Source organism: Salvelinus alpinus, chromosome 18, assembly GCF_045679555.1.
Source record: "Salvelinus alpinus chromosome 18, SLU_Salpinus.1, whole genome shotgun sequence".
NCBI classification, from domain to species: Eukaryota; Metazoa; Chordata; class Actinopteri; order Salmoniformes; family Salmonidae; genus Salvelinus; species Salvelinus alpinus.
Window position 1 is genome coordinate 20899317 of NC_092103.1, and position 24672 is coordinate 20923988.

General features: G+C 43.9%; 1 protein-coding gene across 3 annotated transcripts in view; it reads left to right on the forward strand.

Annotated features, from left to right (window-relative positions):
• The first annotated feature begins 3216 nt into the window (after nucleotides 1-3216).
• The window catches only part of LOC139543994 (BMP/retinoic acid-inducible neural-specific protein 1-like), a 153336-nt gene continuing 131880 nt past the window's right edge, over nucleotides 3217-24672 (forward strand). Inside the window, exon 1 of one of the 3 annotated variants that reach the window (XM_071350629.1) lies at nucleotides 3217-3672. The gene's annotated coding sequence lies outside the window, so the exon portion shown is untranslated. Of the gene's footprint in view, nucleotides 3692-16522; nucleotides 17044-24672 lie in introns of those variants that run through there. The other 2 variants (XM_071350628.1, XM_071350631.1) reach the window with 2 other exon arrangements.

Genomic DNA, 24672 nt, shown 5'->3' on the forward strand with positions numbered 1-24672 from the left:
GCATACCATAATTTGCATGTTATGCATAGCTTGTCTGGTGTTATGAAGAAGTCAAGTCGGGAAGCCTTCTGGAAAGTACAATGTAAATGTTCATAGAATTTCCCTCCCACACATGCACTATGATCTGGCTAGGGTTAGGGTTGGAGTGCTCATCTAGGATCAATGTTGCCTTTTAAATCATAATGAATAACATTACATGGACAAAAGGGACCTGATCATAGATCAGCTCTCCTACTCTGAGAGGCTCTATGAATACAGGCCCTGTAAAGTAATATTACCCAAGTCATTTGTCAGCGCAGTAAACCATGCTCACGCCCCAGCATCAGTCATGGCTTCTTCATATTAACCCGATGACAGTATGAGAGGCCTTGCACCTCGTTAAACACTTTCAGGTCGCTCCTTCGGAATCCTGTTAACTTCAGAGTGTGAACTCTTATTTTCCTCTCCTGTTTTATGGTTTCTGTTATAAACCCTGCCATCAGTGCTGACGGAATTATTGGAGTTTGTTGAATTGTATATCAATATCAGGTCCTGAGTGAACCTTAAGTCAAGCCAAGCTCAGATTCTATTACTGTAATTTGTCTGTCGATTAGGGGAGTAAACTGGTGAGGTATAAGCAAAATATAGCACTTAGGAATAATCCAAATCACATCAGGCCTGGACAAGAATATACAATTATCTGAGGAGGAATCAGAACATTATGAAATACCTGCCTCCCCTTGTGCATTAGCAAAAAAATATATACTGTATATATTTCACAGTTTATCCATAATTTTCTTATTTTGAATCATCAACCTTTAACTTAATTATAGTGCATTTTTGTCAGCACCATTGCATTTGTCACATTTACACAGGCACCAGTGGATTGCACCCTCCTGGGCCCAAGTGTAGGACAATTAAACTGGCATTTGCTGTCAGAGGAATGGCCTTATGAGAATTGAATTGAGGTTTGATGAGGTGGTCTATAAGAGGAGGAGGAGGATGGTGTAGCATGTGGTGCTGGGCTGACTGCTGACTGCACAGGTAACCTTTAGCAGATGAGATTGTTTCTCATTAGAGTAAGGAGAAGGCCAGGGTGGTAACCCCTCAATTCCTTCTCTCTCTCTCTCTCTCTCTCTCTCTCTCTCTCTCTCTCTCTCTCTCTCTCTCTCTCTCTCTCTCTCTCTCTCTCTCTCTCTCTCTCTCTCTCTCTCTCTCTCTCTCTCTCTCTCTCTCTCTCTCTCTCTCTCTCTCTCTCTCTCTCTCTCTCTCTCGCCCCCCCCCTCTCTCTTTCTATGACTGATCTGTCTCCATCCCCATGCCCTCTACTTGGAGGAATTGAGAAAATCATCATGGAAATATAATGACGGATGGAGCTGCTGGGTATTTGGACATCTGTCTTCTCTCTCACAGCTCAGCCAGAGAGCCCAGGCTGTATGACAGGCCCATGGCCAGTGTGGAATAACACGGGAGATGGAGAATTATCTCCAGCACGTCTCCCTACTACCCTCAGAGTTCTGCCATTAGTAGGTTGTCAGTCTAGCAAACACCCCAGCAGCTTTCCAGGCTGGACAAGTCAGCTCCTCACTTCTAATAGGGGGGCATGGGATCATTTCTGCCTGGCTAAAGTTAGAACTATTTAGGTGATATGGGCCTGGGGTTTGGTGAGTGGCAAAACTACTGAGACGTAAAGATGATGAACTCAAAAGTGCAGAAGAAATATTCGATTTTTAGCAACCAACTATAACAAATATGGCATAGGCAACTATAGATGTTGTTGTTTGAGTTTTGAGTGTAGAGTGTGCAATACTATTTGTCGTGTGTGTGTGTGTGTGTGTGTGTGTGTGTGTGTGTGTGTGTGTGTGTGTGTGTGTGTGTGTGTGTGTGTGTGTGTGTGTGTGTGTGTGTGTGTGTGTGTGTGTGTGTGTGTGTGTGTGTGTGTGTGTGTGTGTGTGTATGTGTGTGTGTGTGTGGTTTAGTGTTTGAGTGCATGCATGTATGCATGTACTATGTGTGAAACCATAAGCAAATGTCAGTCGATATTCATGTACAGAGCTCCTACAACATTAAAGACAGTGTCGTGGGTGGTCTATATGCCACGTTAGAGGTAAATGTAACGCTGATCAAGGGATGCTCTGGTTGTTTTCAACTGTGAATAAACCCCTAATATCAAAGGGAAAATATGAACTTCAAATCCAAAGGCAATATTTCCATGACAACTTGTCTGTTGTGCACATTTTTGATAATTCCTAACAAGGTATGTCATCTTAATTCCTAGCAAGGTACAGTATGTCATCTTATCAACCCCATCAAAGTAATTACGTGGAGTCATCCACCTGTGAATGATATGAACCATGCTCTTGTCAAAGCAGAACTAAAGGCCATTGTAAATGCCATTCGAAATGCATAGGCTCTGAAACACTGGAAAGCCAACTGCATTGCATAGGCCTTTTGACCATTTTCAGGACCATGGACAGTGACAAGCCAAATTAATCGCTTCTCTGTAACGTTTTCAGGACCATGGACAGACAAAATGCATAGCCCTCCATTCTGGAGCATTTTCAGGACACTGGACAGGACCTCCACAGCGTTTCTCTGCTTGCAGGTGCAAACAAATCCCACAAGGTCACTAGTTATTCATTCACTGGGTACAGTGTACAGCTATTATTCCTCATCTGATAGATTGTGTGTGTGTGTGTGTGTGTGTGTGTGTGTGTGTGTGTGTGTGTGTGTGTGTGTGTGTGTGTGTGTGTGTGTGTGTGTGTGTGTGTGTGTGTGTGTGTGTGTGTGTGTGTGTGTGTGTGTGTGTGTGTGTGTGTGTGTGTGTGTGTGTGTGTGTGTGTGTGAGAGAGAGAGAGAGAGACCTGCGTCGATGGGTTTTATTCCTGACTGTTATTTGATCAGGTTTCCATTGAAGTAGTCACACAATTATGTAAAAGCGCACAATGTAGTGTTGTGCTCGTCATGCATTACGTAGGAGTCAATCTTTGATTTTATCCCGGAACCTGCTGTTATATTTTCAAACCTATACCCTACACTTTTCTCCGTTTGCATATAGTCCGACTTGGGGTTGCTTTACCGTCTGTCTCCTTTGTCGTCGTCGTCCCATCCCCCCCCCTCACACACACAGTTGAACCTTTATAATTGTTGTTTATCAACACAGAAAGTCACGACACGGTCTCTCGTTCCTCCATCCTTCGTTCCCCCCTCTCTCCCCCGTTTGCCTCATGTGTTCCAGTCCCACCCCTTACTGTCTGGCATTACCGTCCTCTACAATACAAAACGGTATTCTCAGTACCTCCCCCTAGTTTCGCTTGCTTTTGCACTGCACTCGCTCAGTCTGTGCATCTCTGACTACCTTCATTGACATCCACCCTACCACCTCTCTACCTGCGTACAGCTTCACGGATCCGAGCTAGCCCGACCCTAGAACACATCGGGATATTCTTCCGATCCGTTGAGCTCCCCCATTTCCCCTCAGGTCGATTTGGTCACTGTGTTTCTCCGTGTATCAATGTATACGACCTCGCCGAGCCGAAGGATTTCTCTCTCTTGAGCATGAGAAGGAACACCAACTCATCCGCAATCCAACATCTAAGATTGAGCTACCAGCATGCACACTGGATACATATGCTCCAGCAGAAGTTTTCGGCCAGAAAACTAAAGCACCTTGGACCACAGATTTTCGAACAAGTGGGTAAATCAGTTTTAGGTAAGCCTAGATAAGTTTCGTGTTATTTTCTACCCGTTATTACAGTAGCTGGAGGTTATTCTGTAGCCTCTGGACAGTTATGGCGATGTTGCATGATCAGCATGATACTGTCCGTTCTGGACGATGCCTTTTTCTGCTTTATCATTGTCAGGTTTTGCGCCTTATATGTAGCCTACGTGGGTTTTCATGTGTCCAAACTACGTCGGTGTTATTTATCTAAAGTAAAAGTTACTACATGTCCATTACTGTGAAGCTGAACAACGTTAGATACTAGAACCTATAGGTTGCATTTTTTTAAACATGACTGACTGGAGACGGAGTGTAGGCTATGTATTGCGAGGAGGTTGCAGAGGAAGTCGAGAGAATGAAAGAGCGGATTGGAGAGGGGGAGAGACCACTAAGAATCAGTTTTCACTCCACGCACACTTTCTTTCACATTGCCCGTCGCCTCAATGAATGGCCCGTCTGATTCAATCCAGGGCACTATGAAGTTCGACGGCATAGCATCATAATATGCTTGTCTGTTCTTGTCTATCTTGTTCTAGAACACCCGCTTTGCACCTCAAACGTTGATTCACATTGCACTGTTGGTTTATATCAACATTACTGCAGTTGATTGTGCAATGTGATTCCATATCAGTTCATTTTACAATATTTCATACGACATGTATATTGACCATTCTGTATTGCAATGGTGAAATGCATTACTGTTTAGCCTCAGTCTCTCTGTTGCTACGAGGCGGGAAATTGTGTGTCACTTATTTGATCTTATCCGTGAATAATTTCAAACACAGATTGGACAGATCGTGTGTGTGTGTGTGTGTGTGTGTGTTTGTGTGTGTGTGTTTGTGTGTAAAAATATGTTATACCGGTATATGCGACAATATGATTTGCCTCATTACATTCTGAACACAGATATAGCCATGTTGGAGAGTTGCTCAATCAATAATTCAATGATGCTGATGTTAATGGCTAATTGATATCGATTAAACAGAACAGAAAAATTATAATCAGAAAAGATATGTCATTTTTTGAGGTAGCACCAATGATCCAAAGTTGCCTCACCCTCCGTTCCTTCAATGGAAGTTGTATGAGTGCGCTACTGTTCACTAACTGCGGGGGGAGCTCGCGCTCTTTTGCGCCATGTGTCACGTAATCCGCTACAGGCAGGATAATTGACTGGTGTCGATGGATACAAAATTAGAAATGCAACTACTCTTTTGGTGTGCACATCGTTTTTACAACTAATGACTGTGTTCTTCTTCTTCTGCTTCTTCTCAATAAGTTGCATACTTTGAATTACTTTTTTACTTTGTCCCTACAGAATATATGTATCAATAGGTGTCTTTAAATGGCCATGCGATTCTCAGTAACATATTGTTCAGCCCCCTGTTCAGATCCCCTTCCTAGTGGCAGATCAATCATGGACTCTGTTTACTCTACTACATTACACATCAGACAGAAGTCATTTTAAACTGACATCTAAGATCAATTATCTGTTGACATCTTAATATTATTCAAATCATAATAACGTCATATAGCTGGGAATCTACCAAGATAGAAGTGGGCTACAATAGCAATTTCAACATATTTACTGTCATTGTCAATATCAATATTGACATCATATCCATGCTTCCATGTGGCCTGTCCTGTGATCAACTCTAGATTGAAAGTAAGTTGTCAATCGATATAGCTCTCATCAAGTCCCCTCTAGAGCCACAAAACAAAGGCTGTTTTATTTCAAATGGCTAATTCAATCTGTTGGCCTTTATATTGCCTACATGCTGGCACATGTAATTCTTTTCAAAGAGAAACAGCTCACAATCACAAATGCCAAAAAGAAAATGCCAGCAGTAGCTTGAGGCTACAGCTATGTCCCATGCTTGGTGACCCTGTGTTGACTAAGCATTCAAAGACTGGGGGTACATGCTGCAGCGTAATGTTTTTGTGACGTGTGCTGTGCAATCCAATGATGGATTGATTGCAACCTCATGTTGCCATGATTCACAAAGGCAAAAAAAGGACTACACACAAGGGTGCGCACAACACCCCCACACATAAACACACACACACACATACTTCACACACACACATACAAATACACACACACACACACACACACACACACACACACACACACACACACACACACACACACACACACACACACACACACACACACACACACACACACACACACACACACACACACACACACACACACACTAATGGATTTGAGAGCACAGTCTCCCTTAATAGATGAACTGGGAGGTAGGCAGTGGTCCATTCTCCTTGAGTATGGACAAGAATATCAAATACAAGGTCTCTCAGTGCTGGAGCTAGAAGAGCTAACTGTCTTACATTGATTGCCAAGAGGCATCAAGCATCTTCACTATTGGCAGGACTAGCAGTGGGTGCTGGTTCCAGCTGGAGTGCCCCGGAAGGCTTCCTCCCAGGGGGAATAGAAAACCTGTTTTGATGGGAAGAAAAACAACAGGGGTCAAATCATGCCATGTCAGAGCAACACAAAACAGATGGTGAACTTCATTCCAAATCCCTGGCCTGCAATTCTCCACTGGGGCAGGATGTGTTAGTTGACATGAGGTTATTGTGGGATTGTTTGACTATTACCCCAAACCACACAGTGTTATTGGATAACAAATTGTCTCAAAGCTTAAAAAACATTCTTTAACCTGTCTCCTCCCCTTCATCTACACTGATTGAAGTGTATTTAACAACTGCCATCAACAAGGGACCATAGCTTTCACCTGGATTCACCTGGTCAGTCCATGACATGACAAGGTGTTCATAATGTTTTGTACACTCAGTGTATATGCAGCTTCATCAGGGAGAGAACCGTGTCTATGTTAGACACTGGTGGAGAACTTGAAGATTAACAGACGTATTATCTTGAACCACTGAAGAAGACACATCTTTGTGGTTGTGAAATATCAACATGTTTTATAACCTGCAAGTGAATGGAGTTGTATGGCAATGTGTAAAATGTAGATTTATTTGACTATTTCTATTATAATGCACACAAACAGAGTAATGATTCACCCTGAATCAAGATACATACGGTCTTTACTGACATTCAACAAAGATGAAAACAGTAAATACATTTCAGCCAAATACTGTCGTCAGCCTAGTCATCGACCAGACCAGGCCAAAAACATGTTTACCTTAATAAAATCCATTCTGTGGTCAGTATAAAATAGGTTGACTCATGTGCATGTCCACCTACATACTGATCCTTTTATGGATTAAACAAATCCATATATAGATAAATTCACAAATGTAATCCCAAAATGTACCCAAAGGATAGACCAAGGAAAACGTGCATTTATTTATGGAGAGTGAGGAACATAGCCTGAGGGACATTGATTGACCAGAGAAGTTTATGTGGATAGACATACTAGGCTGCAGAAACTTGTGAAGATAACCTTGACTTGAATCAATCCAATTTAGTGCAAGATTTTGTTTGGGGACTGTTTTTTACTCATCTTTTATAATTTGATAGTTATCATTGAGCTTCTGATGGATTAGATAGAACATTAATTGTTGAATGTAATTAATGGATTTGGCAACTTTGTTGCACCTTAAACATTTTTGCAAATTAAGCTCATTTGATTTTCCTACTTTTAGGCTGTAATATTGCTGTAGCCATTATTTAATATAAACTGTATTAGCCTCAGGAGAGAGAATGCAATTCAAATATAATAATGATAAGGAAATCTTACGTCCTCTGAGTCTACATTGTTTATTGTTTCTGGTCTTCTCAGATTTATTTTTGTTTGGTATAATTAAAAAAAAATCTTACAGCCTGCATTTTCTGTGTTTAGACAACATATTAGACAGCAGCATACGTGTTTAGAATAATGGATTTATTACTATTTTATTGCAAAATGTTTCACTGTCAAGATCCAAATATTAATTTGGTCAAATCTAGGACTACCGTGCAATAAGGGTTGTTCTTGGTATGCATTTGAATGGCTCACTGATGGACAGAGACAGGTTGTATAACTATAGATTAGTGTTTGTCATTTTGCTGATGACCTGATTCTAGCAACAGGTTAGTTTTATGCCACCACTGTCAAAGCCATTAGTCATGAATGAAGACTTTATGGCTTCCCAATCACAAACACATTGCCACTCCTAAAACCATGGGCAATTGTGTCTCTTGGTATATTGATGGACGGCCCTATTCATGCAGGTATCAATGTTCACATTAAAACTTCTTATGGATCGGTGTCCTGTTAACGGGGCAGTTGTTGCTCAATATTCATAATGTGACTAAAACGTTGTTTTAAGATAAAACATTGTTATCATCATGACTCTTGCATATAGGCTATGTGTCATGCTTGGCACCAGTCATAGTAACATTAAGAATCCTTACAGTTAAAGTCATTTACAGTATCTATCTATGGCTTTGCCTGGATATCCATTGAGCCACATTACACCTCTATAAATTACAAAGCCTCCATTTGGGCTGCCATTTGGGCTTAATTAACCTCTATAATTCATACAATTATATAATTACGATCCCTGAATGATGAGGAAAAAGCCCAGAGGCCTCTGCAGACAGCAGAAGCTCAGTACCTTGGTTGCTTGCATGTTGGATTGGACTCTAGACTCCTGTTCACCTCATGACAGGTTGGAAAGAAGAGGGAGAAGAGACTCCCCTACGGGTAATATTGGGCATCCATGGTGGGACTCACCAGCTGGAGCGCCCTCTTACCGTAGCTTGCGGAGGCTGCTGGCATTAACAATGGCATCCTGGAGGGGAGGGGGGGTCCTTCCAGCCAGCTGGCTGCTCATCCTCACCACTGGTACAAGTCAGTCCCCAGTCAGTGCAGTACAGTGTGGGAGCTGGCTGCCTGAAAAATTAAATGCTCAGAAATTCCATGTGTGCCTCTCTCTCTCTCCGTGCCTTGGTCGGTTGTCTCCCATCTCTGGCAAATTAGGGAATTAGCGTTGTCTTGATGCTAATCCCCCATTTGAAATGCCGCTGTCTAAACCCACTTTCTCCTTCATGTTTTCTAATAGGAGAAAGGAGAAAAAACAGCCAGGCCCTTTGTTTTTTCCTTGAGATCAAATAAAGATCTGGTTTGAAGATATGTTTTCTCTTTAATAAGGTAGATTCTTACCATGAACTGAGTTGTGAATTCAGGATGGTGGTCTGTCAAATCAAATCAAATTTTATTGGTCACATACACATATTCAGCAGATGTTATTGTGGGTGCAGCGAACTGCTACACCCGCAATATGCTTCCATGTGCAATTTAAGCCCTAATGTCTGGTAAGTTGTAATTTGTCCACTATGTAGAAATGGAGGGATTTACGATGACTCAAGTTGTTGATTGAGATTTGCTACGGGGTAGCATGTCTTATGTGGCATTCCCTAAAAATCTAAATGTTCTGACTTTGCCTGCTCACCCAGTTAGAAATGTGAAAATACATATTTGCATCATCATCGTCGTAGTCATCATCATCATCGTCATCTTCTTCTTCACCACCCCAACCATCATCATCCTCACTGACTGCATGCAACACTAAAGTAACTCATGAAGTCATTTCAGTAAAATGTCTTCATCCATAGCGTGTCTTCATCAATTCTTTATTGCCACTGAGAAGTTCAGATTTCCCAGCTGCCTTGGTATTGGCTATAAGCTCTTGATCTGGTGCCATTGTTCAGCTCAGAGTTCAGCCTTTAACAGAGAGCCAGACTTGAAAGAAGGGACTATGGGCCAGAAACGAAAACAAGTCAGTCAGGCAGTCCTGAATCTACCCAACTAAACTGCAGTATCAGCTGTGGGCGAAAATTGCCTGGTGCAGCCGGTTTTCGACATCACTTGCCCGGCCCCTCACAATGACGTGTGGCCAGGTGTAGAGGGAGGAGCAGGAGGAAAAAGAGGATCAGGAGGCAGGCAGTCTGCATGATTTAACAGTAATTATAGAGTGCTATTTCCTCTGCCTCCCCTCTCTGCCACTGGAAGCCAGTAGCCATTCTTAAGTCCTGTCACCTCATGATCACGTAATGGGGAGAAAATGCCTATTAGAGATGAGGCTAATTGCACGGGGCTTCTCCCATGATTCTTGTTGGTGAGCTTGGGGTGATGGTGAGGGGGAGGATGGGGGGGAGAGGGGAGATGGAGGTCGAGGTGTTCAGGAGACTGTGGAAACTGCTTTATAAACTCTGGAGACATTTCCAAGGCAATGACTTTGAAATTTGAACTAGGGGAATACATCAGTATCCTTTTTTTCCTTCATATAAAAGAAAGGGAAATATTGCTCTAGGAGTGTGAAGTAATTTCCTTTTCCTACCGTGAGACCATTTCTAGAGTTCAGAAAATGGCCCCTCTGTGGTAAGGGTGAGTGCTTCTGGTGATGTGGCTACCTTGGTTACCTTAGTAATGACAGTATCAGCAATGGCTGATGACCATGATATTGCGCCTGAGTGTGATTGATAGTTTATACAAAAATATCAGACGATTGATAGTTTTAAGGTCTTGTTTTATCCTAAGCCAATGCTACCCAGTCAGTTGGCTGCTTCTAACAGCCAACTGAGTTTATAGACTTCAGTGAAACAACCTCATTGTCAGTGATACCTTTTGCATCATTAAAAAAGTCTGTTACTATGGAAGCTCATATAATCCTCTGTTGCTGCAGGCCAAATAGAACCATGTTCCAGACTCTCCAAATCCTCCGTCCCACTCCCCCCACTCTCTCTGTTTGTTTGGCATTGACTCAAGGCTGAATTCTAACTTGAGAGCTTTTACATGCACTGCATTGATGGACATGTCTATATCTGAACTCAGCCCATTTCGATCGATGCCTATTCACTTCAATGGATGAAACAGTTGCAACTATTTTGAGCCATAGAGAAATTGGTAAAATGTTGATTGAGTAGACCGACTGTGATTTGTAATACGTTGTGTGCCCAAGTGGAGGATGATTTAATGACATAGGCTTGGGAAACCGAACTCCATCAACTGTTTTCTACATTCGAGTGTTCCCTAATTTGAAGTCACATGAAATCCCTAGCCACCAGAACACTGCCCATGCATTATTGAAATCAGTGTTATCGGTTGTTTCCCAGATTTGGCTTCTATTTACGCTTACTTTACACAACAGACAAATCCCTCCAATCATTAATCGAGACGTTCGTCAAAGCCTCAGTGCGTTTGAAATATGAATGTGATGCAGTCGTTCACAGTGGGCCTATTTGTTACTACGTGATGCCTTTCCTCATGAAAAACCCCTAGAACACACATGGGTCCCAGGCACTGAGACGAAATTAGTCATGTTTGATGTTGTCAAACTGCTGACAGAGTGAGACACAGGGAGTTACAGACACACACAATATCTCATGTATGATTTAATCAGCCTATTTCTTGTTACTGATTTATTTCAAACAGTGCAGGGGTTCATAATGTGACCCATACTAATTGGTGGCCTATGGTCACTGTTGGTGTTGTTGTGTTACACCAGTGGTATTCAAACCTTTTCAGCGAGGACATCATTATTTTTTGCCAAAATGTCTGCAGACTCCATTATTTTGGGCCAGAATTTCTACTGATCCCAACACAAATCTAATGACAACCTTAACATAGGTAAATGTAGATATCTACATCAATAAGTAACCTTTAATTCATTACGTTTTCATCTATCTTATGAAAATGAAGAGAAGCAATAAATGCATTTACTCACTTACCTTTTATTTTTCAAATAATATTTTTCAAAAACATTTGTATATTGTCCCATACAATAATCTGTACTCAATCGTTTTTTAAATTTGTATTTTATTTGGCTGCAATTCCCCTGCGATTACACCCTACTAGGGGTCGTGACCCCGACTTTGAATACCACTGTGTTATGCAGTACTGTACCATGTTTTGCAGGACACTGACTGCACACATACCACCACTGACATGTACAGTATGTGCTGCTGCTGTTTTTGACAAGCAAGGAGTGATGCTCATTTGATCCACAGAGACAGGTAGGGGGCATGTAGGGACAAACACATGCTCAAATAGACAGGAATCAAATACTCTGTCAGACATGTACACACAAATGTACACACAGACACATAGACATATACACATGCAGACACACACACACATGCACATACACACATCCCCACAGAGCGCTGTGTTGTCCTGCTGATGGAGGTAGTGCTGTTAGTTTTAATGATGGAGAGGCCAGTGTAGGTGAAGCTAGCTGAAGCAGGTACAGTATCCTCTCCAGGCTTTACGCACAGTCAGCACATCAACAATGTAGGGCAGCGCATAGGCCATGGCGTGTAGAAGTCGCTATAGTGAGCAGAAAAATGTGCAATGGAAGCCATACTGAACTGTCTCTCCTGCAAAAAGAAAGGGTTATGTTTTGATAACTTTTGAACGGAACACATCAAAAATGTGAGTGCTGTGATATTTAAGTGATATTGGTGTTTGGAGGATATATTAGCATAGGTGTTGTTAGGCTCCAAACACCGGCTTCGAGGTCATTAAAAACTTTATTTTGATTAATTTATGGTTACTATTTCAAATCAAACTTTATTTGTCACATGCGCCGAATACATCAAGTGTAGACCTTACTGTGAAATGCTTACTTACAAGCCCTTAACCAACAGTGCAGGTCAAGAAAGAGTTAAGAAAATATTTACCAAATAAACTAAAGTATAAAATAATAAAAAGTAACACAATAAAATACCAATAACGAGGCTATATACAGACGGTACCGAGTCAGTGTGCGGGGGTACAGGTTAGTCTAGGTCATTTGTACATGGAGGTAGGGGTGAAGTGACTATGGATAGATAATAAACATCGAGTAGCAGCAGTGTACAAAACAAATGGAGGGATGGGGGTGTCTCAATGTAAATAGTCCGGTGGCCATTTGATTAATTGTTCGGCAGTCTTATGGCTTGTGGGTAGAAGCTCTTAATGAGCCTTTTGGTCCTAGACTTGGTGTTCCGGTACCGCTTGCCATGCAGTAGCAGAGAAAACAGTCTATGACTTGGGTAACTGGAGTCTCTGGCAATTTTTTGGGCTTTCCTCTGGCTTTCCTGGTATATAGGTCCTGGATGGCAGGAAGCTTGGCCCCAGTGATGTACTGGGCCGTACACACTACCCTCTGTAGCGCCTTACAGATGCCAAGCAGTTGTCATACCAGGCGGTCATGCATCCGGTTAGGATGCTTTCGGTGGTGCAGCTGTAGAACTTTTTGAGGATCTGGGGAGCCATGCCAAATCTTTTCAGTCTCCTGAGGGGGAAAAGGTGTTGTCGTGCCCTCTTCACAACTGTCTTGGTGTGTTAAGACCATGATAGTTTGTTAGGGATGTGGACACCAAGGAACTTGAAACTCTCGACCCGCTCCACTACAGCCCCGTTGAGGTTAATGGTGGCCTGTTCGGCCCACCTTTTCCTGTAGTCCACGATCAGCTCCTTTGTCTTGCTCACATTGATGGACAGGTTGTTGTCCTGGCACCACACTGCCAGGTCTCTGACCTCCTCCCTATAGTCTGTCTCATCGTTGTCCGTGATCAGGCCTATCACCATTGTGTCGGAAGCAAACTTAATGATGGTGTTGGAGTTGTGTTTCGCCACACAGTCTTGGGTGAACAAGGAGAACACGAGGGAACTATGTACACACCCGAGAGGCCCGAGTATTGAGGATTAGCGTGGCAGACATGTTGTTGCCTACCCTTACCACCTGGGTAGCAAATCTAGGGTTGCTACCCAAGCCGGCTGATCGTTCGTTCTATTGGTTCGGTTGCCAGAGATGCGATCTAGTCGTTAAGTCTTTTTGTTCTGTATCTATGGATGCAACCCAGTCATTCAGTATTTTTGTTCTGTATCTATGGATGCGACCCAGTCGTTAAGTCTTTTTGTTCTGTATCTATGGATACGGCCCAGTCATTCATTCTAAATACCATACTGGCAATAAAATATTTATTTTTGTTTTATTTCACCCCCCTTTTATGATCTTGTCTCAGCGCTGCAACTCCCCAATGGGCTCGGGAGAGGTGAAGGTGGAGTCATGCCTCCTCCGAAACATGACCCGTCTAACTGCACTCTTTAACACCCGCCAAATTAACCCGGAAGCCAGCCGCACCAATGTGTCGGAGGAAACACTGTTCAACTAGGGACTGAGGTCTGCCTGCAGGCACCCGGCCTGTCTTAAGGAGTCGCTAGAGCGTGATGAACAAAGTAAAGCCCCCCCGGCCAAACCCTCCCCTAAACCGGACAGTGCTGGACCAATTGTGCGCCATCCTATGTGACTCCCGGCCACGGCACAGCCCAGGAATGAACCCGGGTCTGTAGTAACAACTCTAGCACTGCGATGCAGTGCCTTAGAACATTGCGCCACTCGGGAGGCCCTGGAGTTTGAATTTCAATACTGAAACAATATTGCATATTTCAGAGAGACAGACAGCAAGGTTTATACAAATCTCCGCTATTGAAAACCAATTTTTAGTTTAAAAGAAATGGGAGATAATGTCAAGTTTAGAAATTGTCTGGCTGGGCTGATGAGACAGTGGATTGCACAGTGAGATGGAACAGATTAAATAGACATTTTTACATCGTAGATTTAGCCGGAGGTAACTTGTAGAATAGACACTGGCTGGAATGTGGTTTTAACCAATCAGCATCCAGGATTAGACCCACTCGTTGTATGATTGATTTTTCTGACCACTAACATTGACCAGTTATTTAGCTTTTTGGAGTAGTCCTCATTTTGTTTGATTCGATCCATAATTGTCAGAACCACTGGTCTCTAGGGAAATGAGGGGTGATCTGCATGAATACAGACTCCTTCCTCAATAGAGAGAAACTAACACTGGCTCTGGTTATGGAAGAACCTACATTCACATAGGGCTTACAACATCACCCAGTTCTGTTATGGCACTGAGAGCAAGTTTGGAAAATCTGGTCCTTGAATTATTTAGAGTAGACGACATCTCCTTTCAGTGACATGGACCATAGATTCGATCAGCACTTGTGTTGGTAGATCAATCTCACTGTGTAGGGATATAATACACATGGACAGCACTACGATATGTTTACTTACATATTGAAATATTGCCTTGGCATGGTAAATGAACACATTAGCCCTGTGGGTATGAACTGGGAGCTTTAGAAAGAGGACAACTCAGGGGAAGATGAGCAGCAGAGGGAATTCAAAGGCAACGGGTCAAGAGCACTCTATTTTCAAGCTTAAAATAGGGGTTGGTAGAATTCGGGCGGTAGAACCAATATTAAGGGCATATTTTTACCAATGATAACCTTCTACCATGAACCAGGGAAGGAAGAAGAGAAAATAAAGATATTCCCTCAGCAGAAATGCACAATCCTTTTAGTCATATCAGCCCTGAAACGTCTACCCTGGATGCCTCTGCATATGCAGTGTGTTTGCGTGTGTGTGTATGTGTGCGTGTGTGTGTGTTTAAAGTGTATGTGCACACATTTAAAAAGAGCCATATAGCACATATCTCCACCACTAACACTACCTTTCACTACCTCTCCTCACTAAGCTATCGCCATGGATATAGCAAAGTACTTCTTATTTGCTCTGCTTCCATGTCTGAACACATTCAAACCACTTTCCAACTGCTTTCTACCGCTTAACACCCTCTAAAAAGCCTTGGGTGGCAGTGACAGAACTCCCATGAATTCTATCAAACACACAATGTCAAACCTTTCCCCACCTCAGTGCAAAAATACAGCATTTAATAATCATCGGAAAACAGCAAGACAAAGTCGTGACCTCCATTTGTTTGCAGAGGCAATCGTCTAGTTACAGCTGCCATGGCGCTTCTGTTTATGACTGTATCATTGGAGGCCTCGACATCATCAGAACAGAGAGATCCCATACTCATATTTTTTTCTGTTTTAATTCATTGGCAGCTCCTGTTTGCATCTGTTGTGAGACAGTGCCAAACTGTCTCGATAGTTCCCGTCCAAATTATAATTATTTTCGTCCCCATTCGAGTCAGGGATGATTATCATTGCCAAGGGAGCCCTTGACACTAGGGTAATCACTGCACTGAAATGCATCCAGGTCTATCAGGCAGAGGCGGCCAATTCTACTGGTGGCTAGAAGACAGTAAACAGCTGAGACTGTGAGGACCAGCACACTGGCTAGTGAAAACAGCACACTGGCTAGTGAACAGAGCAGTGCTGCTACTCTCAGAGAGACCACCCAACCTCTTTTCAACTACACAAAGAGAAACAGAGATGTACTTTAGTTTCAAACTCGTGTTGGTGTGTATGTGTTTAAGTACAGTATGTCTGTCTGTTTACGTGTGTTCTCAGATATATACATACTCCATCAAACATGCTCAGTTTCCTATAACATAATCATACACTAAAGTACCAGAATTAAAACTATGATTGATGTCGGACCTCACTCAACATTCATCATTCAGCGGGGAGGGGGACTCAGTCTTTGGAACTGAAAAAAACAACTTTGCAATATTGATATTCCTGCATCTGCTAGCTCAGATGTGTGGCAGGCTTTGGGTGCTGCTGGGCTGTTTCATGAAGGAGGAATTGAGATGGGAGTGTGAGGCTTCCCCCCCCCAATCTGCTAGGTGTCTCAGTAGATTCCTTCTGATATATGGGTAGCACCCTCTATGCTCCCTATGCTTTCCCTCCATTTCACCAATTTATGACATTGAATTAAGAACAATGGAACCATTGATCGTCCCCTTTAAAACTCCTAAAACCGGTCTCCTCAGAGCGAGGCGACGGTTGAATAGCAGCCCGGAGTAGAGAGAGTCTCCTTCCAGATAGCTCGGGAGGCACTGTACAGTATGTGTCAAGAAGTGAAATGGGGATAAACATTGTACTGGGGATGGAAATTAGGTCAGTAAATTCAGGCATGCTACTGGAACGGAGGTGGGCTGAGCGGGAGAGCGGATCGGAGGCCCAGACGGAAATAACGCACTGCAGCAGGGACGGAACCTCGCTCCGCATAGCACCAGGGGTCCGGTCCCTGAAGAGGGGAGCAGCTGTCCCATATTTTTGTCAGGAGAGACAGGAAAACAAGAACTGACTGCAAACAAGCCCTCCTTTGGAAACTCTTCAGCGAAAGGTTAGCGTTAGGCGTTGTGCGAACGAGGATGTGCTGGCAACAACAGTTTATTTATTATTTCAGGGGGTTGTATTGAAAATGTGATGTGTGGCAAATTTCCATAGGGTTTGCTGAGGTATGAAGGTCAATGGCTGGCTCGCGTCTCTTTGAGCATCACCTTGTGAATGGTCCCAGTGTGCGACAGGGATGAGGAGGACAACACCAATGTTTTTTTTATCCTCAGCACACTCCTGCCTCTGATACTGAAATAGAGTGAGGTGAGTCATCCATCTTTCCACTCTGATGAAGTGGGAAAATTTCCACACATATTTCTCCGAGATAAAAAGCTGTCCCTGTGGTTCAATTTGAGCCTTGCGATTCACAGCTGCCTGACAACAACATTGCGTCACCCCCTCCAGCCCAATCCAGAACCGATGGGAAGATTTAAATGCTCTTGTACAGATACACACAATTATGATGGATCTGTCACAGTAGGGGGTAGCAGGAGGCATGCGCCACTGTTTAATTCCACAGGTAATTAGAGAATTATCAACAGCGCTGCGGCTCAGACTCACTGTGTATGTGTTTAAGTCTTGAGCAGTAGCTTGTTTTGTTGTTGTACAAGCACTGGTTTACAACACACAAACATACTTCACACACTTTGAGCGAAATATACACACTCAGATACACACACACACACGCTTACACACACACACACACACACACACACACACACACACACACACACACACACACACACACACACACACACACACACACACACAGACTGACTGACACTTCCTGCACTCCGAGACAAGAAACACACATGCATTCCTCCAACACACTTCCTCAGAGGCACACACTAATATTTTTCCCAGTATCTGGTGCTTCCATTGTTACACTCATTTTTGGTTGAGATGGTAGAAAAGGCCAGACACGATAACATCACTTGACATTTACATGTGTAAGCACAGAAGAACCGCAAGCGGGGAGTAATGTCATTTACATCTTCTCCGCAGCCCAGTTCGGGGTCTGATTCATGTCAGGGGTCCTCTGGGTACACATAGAGTGTGACCAGCTCAGGGAATGAAAGTGGGGCTTCAGTGCTTCCACCTTTCATCTTACATCATTTCATTGGAGCATTACAACAGGCTATCTGCATGAAATACCTATTAGGGTTGAAGCAGCACTCGTCTTCTTTTTTTTCTCCTCTACTTTTAAATGATAGGTGTAGCGGAAAAAATGTCTAACAAGTGGGGACATACAGTTTGAACGAGGGAAAAGCTGCGGAAGAGAATTATCATCAGCAGACCACAGAGCAAATTAGCTAGAGCGTTTGAAAGCCAATTTGCAGTTTGACAAATGATTATAACACACATAACACACACACCTGCGGTGGTAGATTTAGTGACAGATGCGAAATCCCATAGCCTGCCTTTGCTAGCTTTTCAGAGACGTGGTAGAAGTGTCTAGCGCTGACCGAGAAATCAGAATGATTCTGCTATGCTTGCACTACCAAGGTAATTTTGTTCGACAGCTAGCATCATGGACTTCTCCTCGCGGAATGAGAATTTGTTCTCCCCAAATCAGTCACTACTTCACGGCAGTGAGGGACGAACAACAGCTAATGTGAAATTGAAAGTACTGTAGCTTACTGTAGTCTGTGTTTTGCTTACAGAGACAGGACATGAATGATTAGCATATCTACTATGATGCCCTTGCTTCATTAGGATGCCGGGACAGTGTTATTTTTGTCCTTTTTGTCCTTTTAAAATGTTTTTTCTCACATGTTTTCTTTGATGAGAGAGAAAGACAATCACAGAAAATATTGAAATGCATACATGTGTGACAGTTTATCAAACTGTGGAATAATTGATTCAGCTAGACCTCCCATTCACGGAGACAATGGAATAGTCAAGTTGGATAGATTGATTGTAGTCATGAAATCTAATGAAAAATAATTGTAAAAATAAGAAAATAAGACATTTCTACAATAATAGTGAATTATCTTTTGTTTAATTTAATTCCCGGTTAGGGTAGCCACTGTAGCTAATTTATCTGGATCATATACTGCGACACCTTGACCAGCCAAGCTGTTGGTCTTCCTTCCGCATGCTTCAGACCTTGTTAATTACTTGGCTTTACAGAGCCAGTTTAGCTTTAGAAGGATGCATAAAACTCACCCGCCCGGCATCCTCGTCCACTGCCACACTGCCCGCCGCCTTCTCGTTGGCCCCCATTGATCTATCCCCTCCTGGAATAGATTGGAAGACAATAGTTCAGCAGCCAGGTAAATTGGAACAATAACTCAGACCATTAGTGAATTAGTTTGTTTTTAAAATCGGCCATTGATGCCGGGAATGAGTTGATTGGTTGCAAACGACCCAGGCATTTAATTATTGAGGGGAGGGCCTGCTGAGCCATGCCTTCTGAAGGTCAGAGTGCCACTGCAGTCCTAAATAAAGCAACAAAAGGAGGGAAGTGAGGAAGGGACAAATCCAATGGAGTTAGTCTGTTCGCCCCATTTCTGTTACTTCCCTGCAATTGCAAGTGGCAGGCCATTACCACGCCTGTCCAGACATCGCTGCAGGCTGGGTTATAATAATTCTCATTATTCTGAAATCTCCCTGTGTTGGCAAAACCCTCCCCCTCTTTTTCTCCCTTCCTCTCCGTCTCTCTCCACCATCACTCCATTCCAACCCACTGTCCCCCCCTGAATGCATTAATACATAAGGTAACATATTCCCAGAGGAGTCAAACCTGCCCGGTTGGATTGACATCCATCCATAGCTTATGTTACTTCTGACATTACTGCTTGTGTTACCTCAAACCACTGTGACCAAATGCATTCTAAAACAGGACCTCTGACAGCAGCGCAGAGCAGACCACGTCTGTGCCTGTCAAAAATAGATCTGGCAACAGGGAGCTTAGCATCAAGGCTGCCTGGAACTGATGTCATAACCTATGTCTGGATAAAGCACAGGATGGATTGAATATACTTGAACCCCCCTAGAGACTGGTCCACGCTGCCCCATGTCTGTTAGATAAGCGGCCACAAAGCAGCAGGCTTCATTCTCCCCTGTTCTCCCTACCTCCCTGGGATCCAGAATACAAATGCGGGACAAGCCTCCAGTTTCTGTGAACTTTGTGGAACAAAGAGATTGAGGAACGCATCGATCAGTGGGTGGTGGGAGGCTACGAGACACGCATGGAGAATGATTTCCTCAATGAGCCAGGAGGGGCGGGTGGATGCAGGAGTTGCTGTGTGAATATGACCGTTTAAAGGGGGCTCGTACAAACAACGCTCCTTTGTTGTTTCTCAGTTATTTGCTGAGGCAGACTTCCTCCTCTCTTTACCCGGTTATTCAGGGACTCACGTGATCTCTACCTCTCTCTCCCTCCCTCCCTCTCACACTTTCCCTCGCTCTGCCTCAGTAAACACATCACATCAACATTCAAAATACATATTCCAGACACCCTGAGGCCATCGCGTGAAAATCGAGGGAGATTTGCAAACAGTGTGGTTCGTCTTACACAACAGGAGACAACCAGACCGCGGATGGATGGAGAAAGAGAGAGAGGGATAAAACATCTGATGTTGAATCGCCTCCGGGAGGTGTCTGTCCATAAGAACGTTGCCTGCATGCAAATAAAACTGCCTAGCTAGCCTGTCATGAAATCAAGCTACTGCGCCCATACCCTCTTTATTCTTAAATTACAAGCGGTCTAGTCTGTAAAGATAGATAATTATGGTGCAAATCCTCCCCTTGGTTTCAGAGATATGATGTGATCTCACCCCAATTTTTGGGGGTGGGTTTTGCAATGCGGGCTGAAGCTCGTCTGGTACAATTTCCTATCATCTTTAGTCCATTTGGATGTAGATGAATCCTCCACAGGGGTTAGTGTACTACAGCTCAGACAGACAGTGATGCTATATACCCCAGGTGGTATGAGGAAGCTCCGGGCCACAATAACAAGAGAGATGGGAGAAACAAACTGGTAAGGGAAGGAATTATCCACACAACTCCTGCCTGTCAGACAACCCAGATCTGAGCAATTTCAGAGGCCGTAGAGTACTGTATGTTTGGATACCAGCATGGCAGTTAAAGTGGTGTGCACTCAGAGAGCAAGAGAGTGCTGCTGGTCTGAATGCTGTCTCAATACCCCTGGGCCAGCAATCAGAACTGTACCAGTCTCATCCAGTGTAAAATAGCAAAAGCATGCATGTGACTGGCCTGATGAGTCTGTCGCTAGGGGTGGCTAGGGTCAGCATCTAGTCTATTAGGGGTGGTTAAAATCAGCATTGTGAGGGAGTGCTATAAGTGTGACTGAAAGCAGTTTAGTGTAGTTGTGAGTGACAGAGTGAGTGCATCTGTGTGTTTTTGTGTGTTCGTGCATGCGTGTCTGTCTGTGTGTTCATCCCTGTGTGTTAATGCCTGGGGGTCTGTGTGGTGGTGACTTGGTGGCTGTGCCAGGGTCTCTGGCTGCTCTGTCATGGCATCTGTGCAGCCTTTGATCTCAGTAGGCAGAAACAAACAGGGGTGATCTGGCTGACACTTACACTGTTCAAATCCTGTTGCCTTCATCTGTCCTGCTGTCTCACTTTTGTCTGTCTGAGGGAGGGAAAGAGAGAAATACTGTATCCAGCTGACAAAGGCTTGGTGGACACGATGAATAGTGTGTTCGTGCATGCATTGCCCCTTTTTGGGGGTCATATACAGTACATTACATCATGCTGTCTGTAATACCAGTATAATATTTTTTTGTTCTGTCAGAATTAGAAATGATAATGGCATAATTACAAAACCTAATATCCAATATACAGTAAGTAAGGGATAAACGCAGATGTTCTGTACATTATCTTTGAAATAGTTGCAAGGTAATGTACAGAACAGAGGTGTTTATCCCGCTTTTACCACAGTTGCTAAATAAAACAATACTAAAGCACACATATACCTGTAGAAGTTACATATTTGCATTGATATTTTTATATTTCTAAGTAAATTCATACCTTTTCATTCTCCCACCAAACCTAGTTGTTAGCTCGTTGCCAAAGACATAACCCAGTTGTTCATTCTTTTTGTTCTATATCTATGGACAAGACCCAGTCTTCATTGCTGGCTGGCAACGTTCTTATCCCTTTGCTTGTTACAGTAGCTAGCCAACTACGGCTAACACAGTCGTGTCAAACATTGCAGCCAAAATAACAGCAAAGTAGCTGCAATTGCAGTTGTTTAAGCTGTTTTCTAGTGACATTTATTTGGATACATTCATAACAATGAGCTGATGATGCTCAATTTCGCCTGGTATAGAACATGTCTCTCGACAGGACACTGTTCATTACAGTCAGAGGCATCATGTCCATAGGGGGCACAGTGGCACGTGCCCCCCTCAGATGTGTCCTGATTAAACCCTATAGAGCAGTGGTCGCCAACCTTTTCTGAGTCAAGATCACTTTCTGTGTCAAAATGCAAGACGATATCTACCGCTCAGCTTTTTTTTCAACATTACTTGAAAAACGTAAGTCTGTGCAACATTAACCTATTAAAAACAGTACTGTACTGTACCAATGCGGTTTGTGGAGAAGCTATAGGCCCAATACAAAAAAATACAACAAAAATAAATAAACATCCAGCGCCGACAGAGATGCTATTGGTTGATTTGATCAGCATATCGAATGCGCAACCCGGGCTGGCAAAACCCTGGATCATTGTTATTCTAACTTCCTCGACACATATAAAGCCCTCCCCTGCCCTCCTTTCGGAAAATCTGACCACGACTCCATTTTGTTGCTCCCAGCCTATAGACAGAAACTAAAACAGGAAGCACCAGTGCTCAGGTCTGTTCAACGCTGGTCCGACCAATCGGATTCCATGCTTCAAGATTGTTTTGATCACATGGACTGGGATATGTTCCGCATAGCGTCGGACAATAATATTGATGAATACGCTGATTCGGTGAGCGAGTTTATTAGCAAGTGCATCAGTGATGTTGTACCCACAGCGTCTATTCAAACATTCCCCAACCAGAAACCGTGGATTGATGGCAGAATTCGCGCAAAACTGAAAGCGCGAACCACTGCGTTTAATCAGGGCAAGGTGACCGGAAACATGATCGAATACAAACAGTGCAGCTATTCCCTCCGCAAGGCAATCAAACAAGCTAAGCGTCAGTATAGATACAAAGTAGAGTCACAATTCAACAGCTCAGACACGAGAGGTATGTGGCAGGGTCTACAGTCAATCACGGACAACAAAAGGAAAACCAGCCCCAGAGTGGACCACAATGTCTTGCTCCCGGACAAACTAAACAACTTCTTTGCTCGCTTTGAGGACAACACAGTGCCACTGATACGGCCCACTACCAAAACCTGCAGGCTCTCCTTCCCTGCAGCCAACGTGAGTAAAACATTTAAACGTGTTAACACTCGCAAGGCTGCCGGCCCAGATGGCATCCCTAGCCGCGTCCTCAGAGCATGCGCAGACCAGCTGGCTGGTGTGTTTATGGACATATTCAATCAATCCCTATCCCAGTCTGCTGTTCCCACATGCTTCAAGAGGGCCACCATTGTTCCTGTTCCCAAGAAAGCGAAGGTAACTGAGCTAAATGACTATCGCCCCGTAGGACTCACTTCCGTCATCATGAAGTGCTTTGAGAGACTAGTCAAGGACCATATTACCTCCACCCTACCTGACACCCTAGACCCACTCCAATTTGCTTACCGCCCCAATAGGTCCACAGACAACGCAATCGCAATCACACTGCACACTGCCCTAACCCATCTGGACAAGAGGAATACCTATGTAAGAATGCTCTTCATCGACTACAGCTCAGAATTTAACACCATAGTACCATATTAAGCTCGAGACCCTGGGTCTCGACCCCGCCCTGTGCAACTGGGTCCTGGACTTCCTGACGGGCCGCCCCCAGGTGGTGAGGGTAGGTAACAACAACTCCACCCCGCTGATCCTCAACACTGGGGCCCCACAAGGGTGCGTTCTCATCCCTCTCCTGTACTCCCTGTTCACCCATGACTGCGTGGCCATGCACGCCTCCAAGTCAATCATCAAGTTTGCAGACGACACTACAGTGGTAAGGCTTGATTACCAACAACGACGAGACGGCATACAGGGAGGAGGTGAGGGCCCTCGGAGTGTGGTGTCAGGAAAATAACCTCACACTCAATGTCAACAAAACAAGACTTCAGGAAACAGCAGAGGGAGCAGCCCCCTATCCACATCGACGGGACAGTAGTGGAGAAGGTGGAAAGCTTTAAGTTCCTCGGCGTACACATCACAGACAAACTGAAATGCTCCACCCACACATACAGAGTGGTGAAGAAGGCTCAGCAGCGCCTCTTCAACCTCAGGAGGCTGAAGAAATTTGGCTTGTCACCAAAAACACTCACAAACTTTTACAGATGCACAATCGAAAGCATCCTGTCGGGCTGCATCACCGCCTGGTACGGCAACTGCTCCGCCCACAACCGTAAGGCTCTCCAGAGGGTAGTGAGGTCTACGCATCACCGGGGGCAAACTACCTGCCCTCCAGGACACCTACACCCCCCGATGTCACAGGAAGGCCAAAAAGATTGTCAAGTACAACAACCACCCGAGCCACTGCCTGTTCACCCCGCTATCATCCAGAAGGCGAGGTCAGTACAGGTGCATCAAATCGGGGACCGAGAGACTGAAAAACAGCTTCTATCTCAAGGCCATCAGACTGTTAAACAGCCATCACTAACATTGAGTGGCTCAGACACAAGAGGTATGTGGCAGGGTCTACAGTCAATCACGGATTACAAAAAGAAAACCAGCCCCGTCGCGGGCCAGGATGTCTTGCTCCCAGACAGGCTAAACAACTTTTTTGCCCGCTTTGAGGACAATACAGTGCCACTGACACGGCCC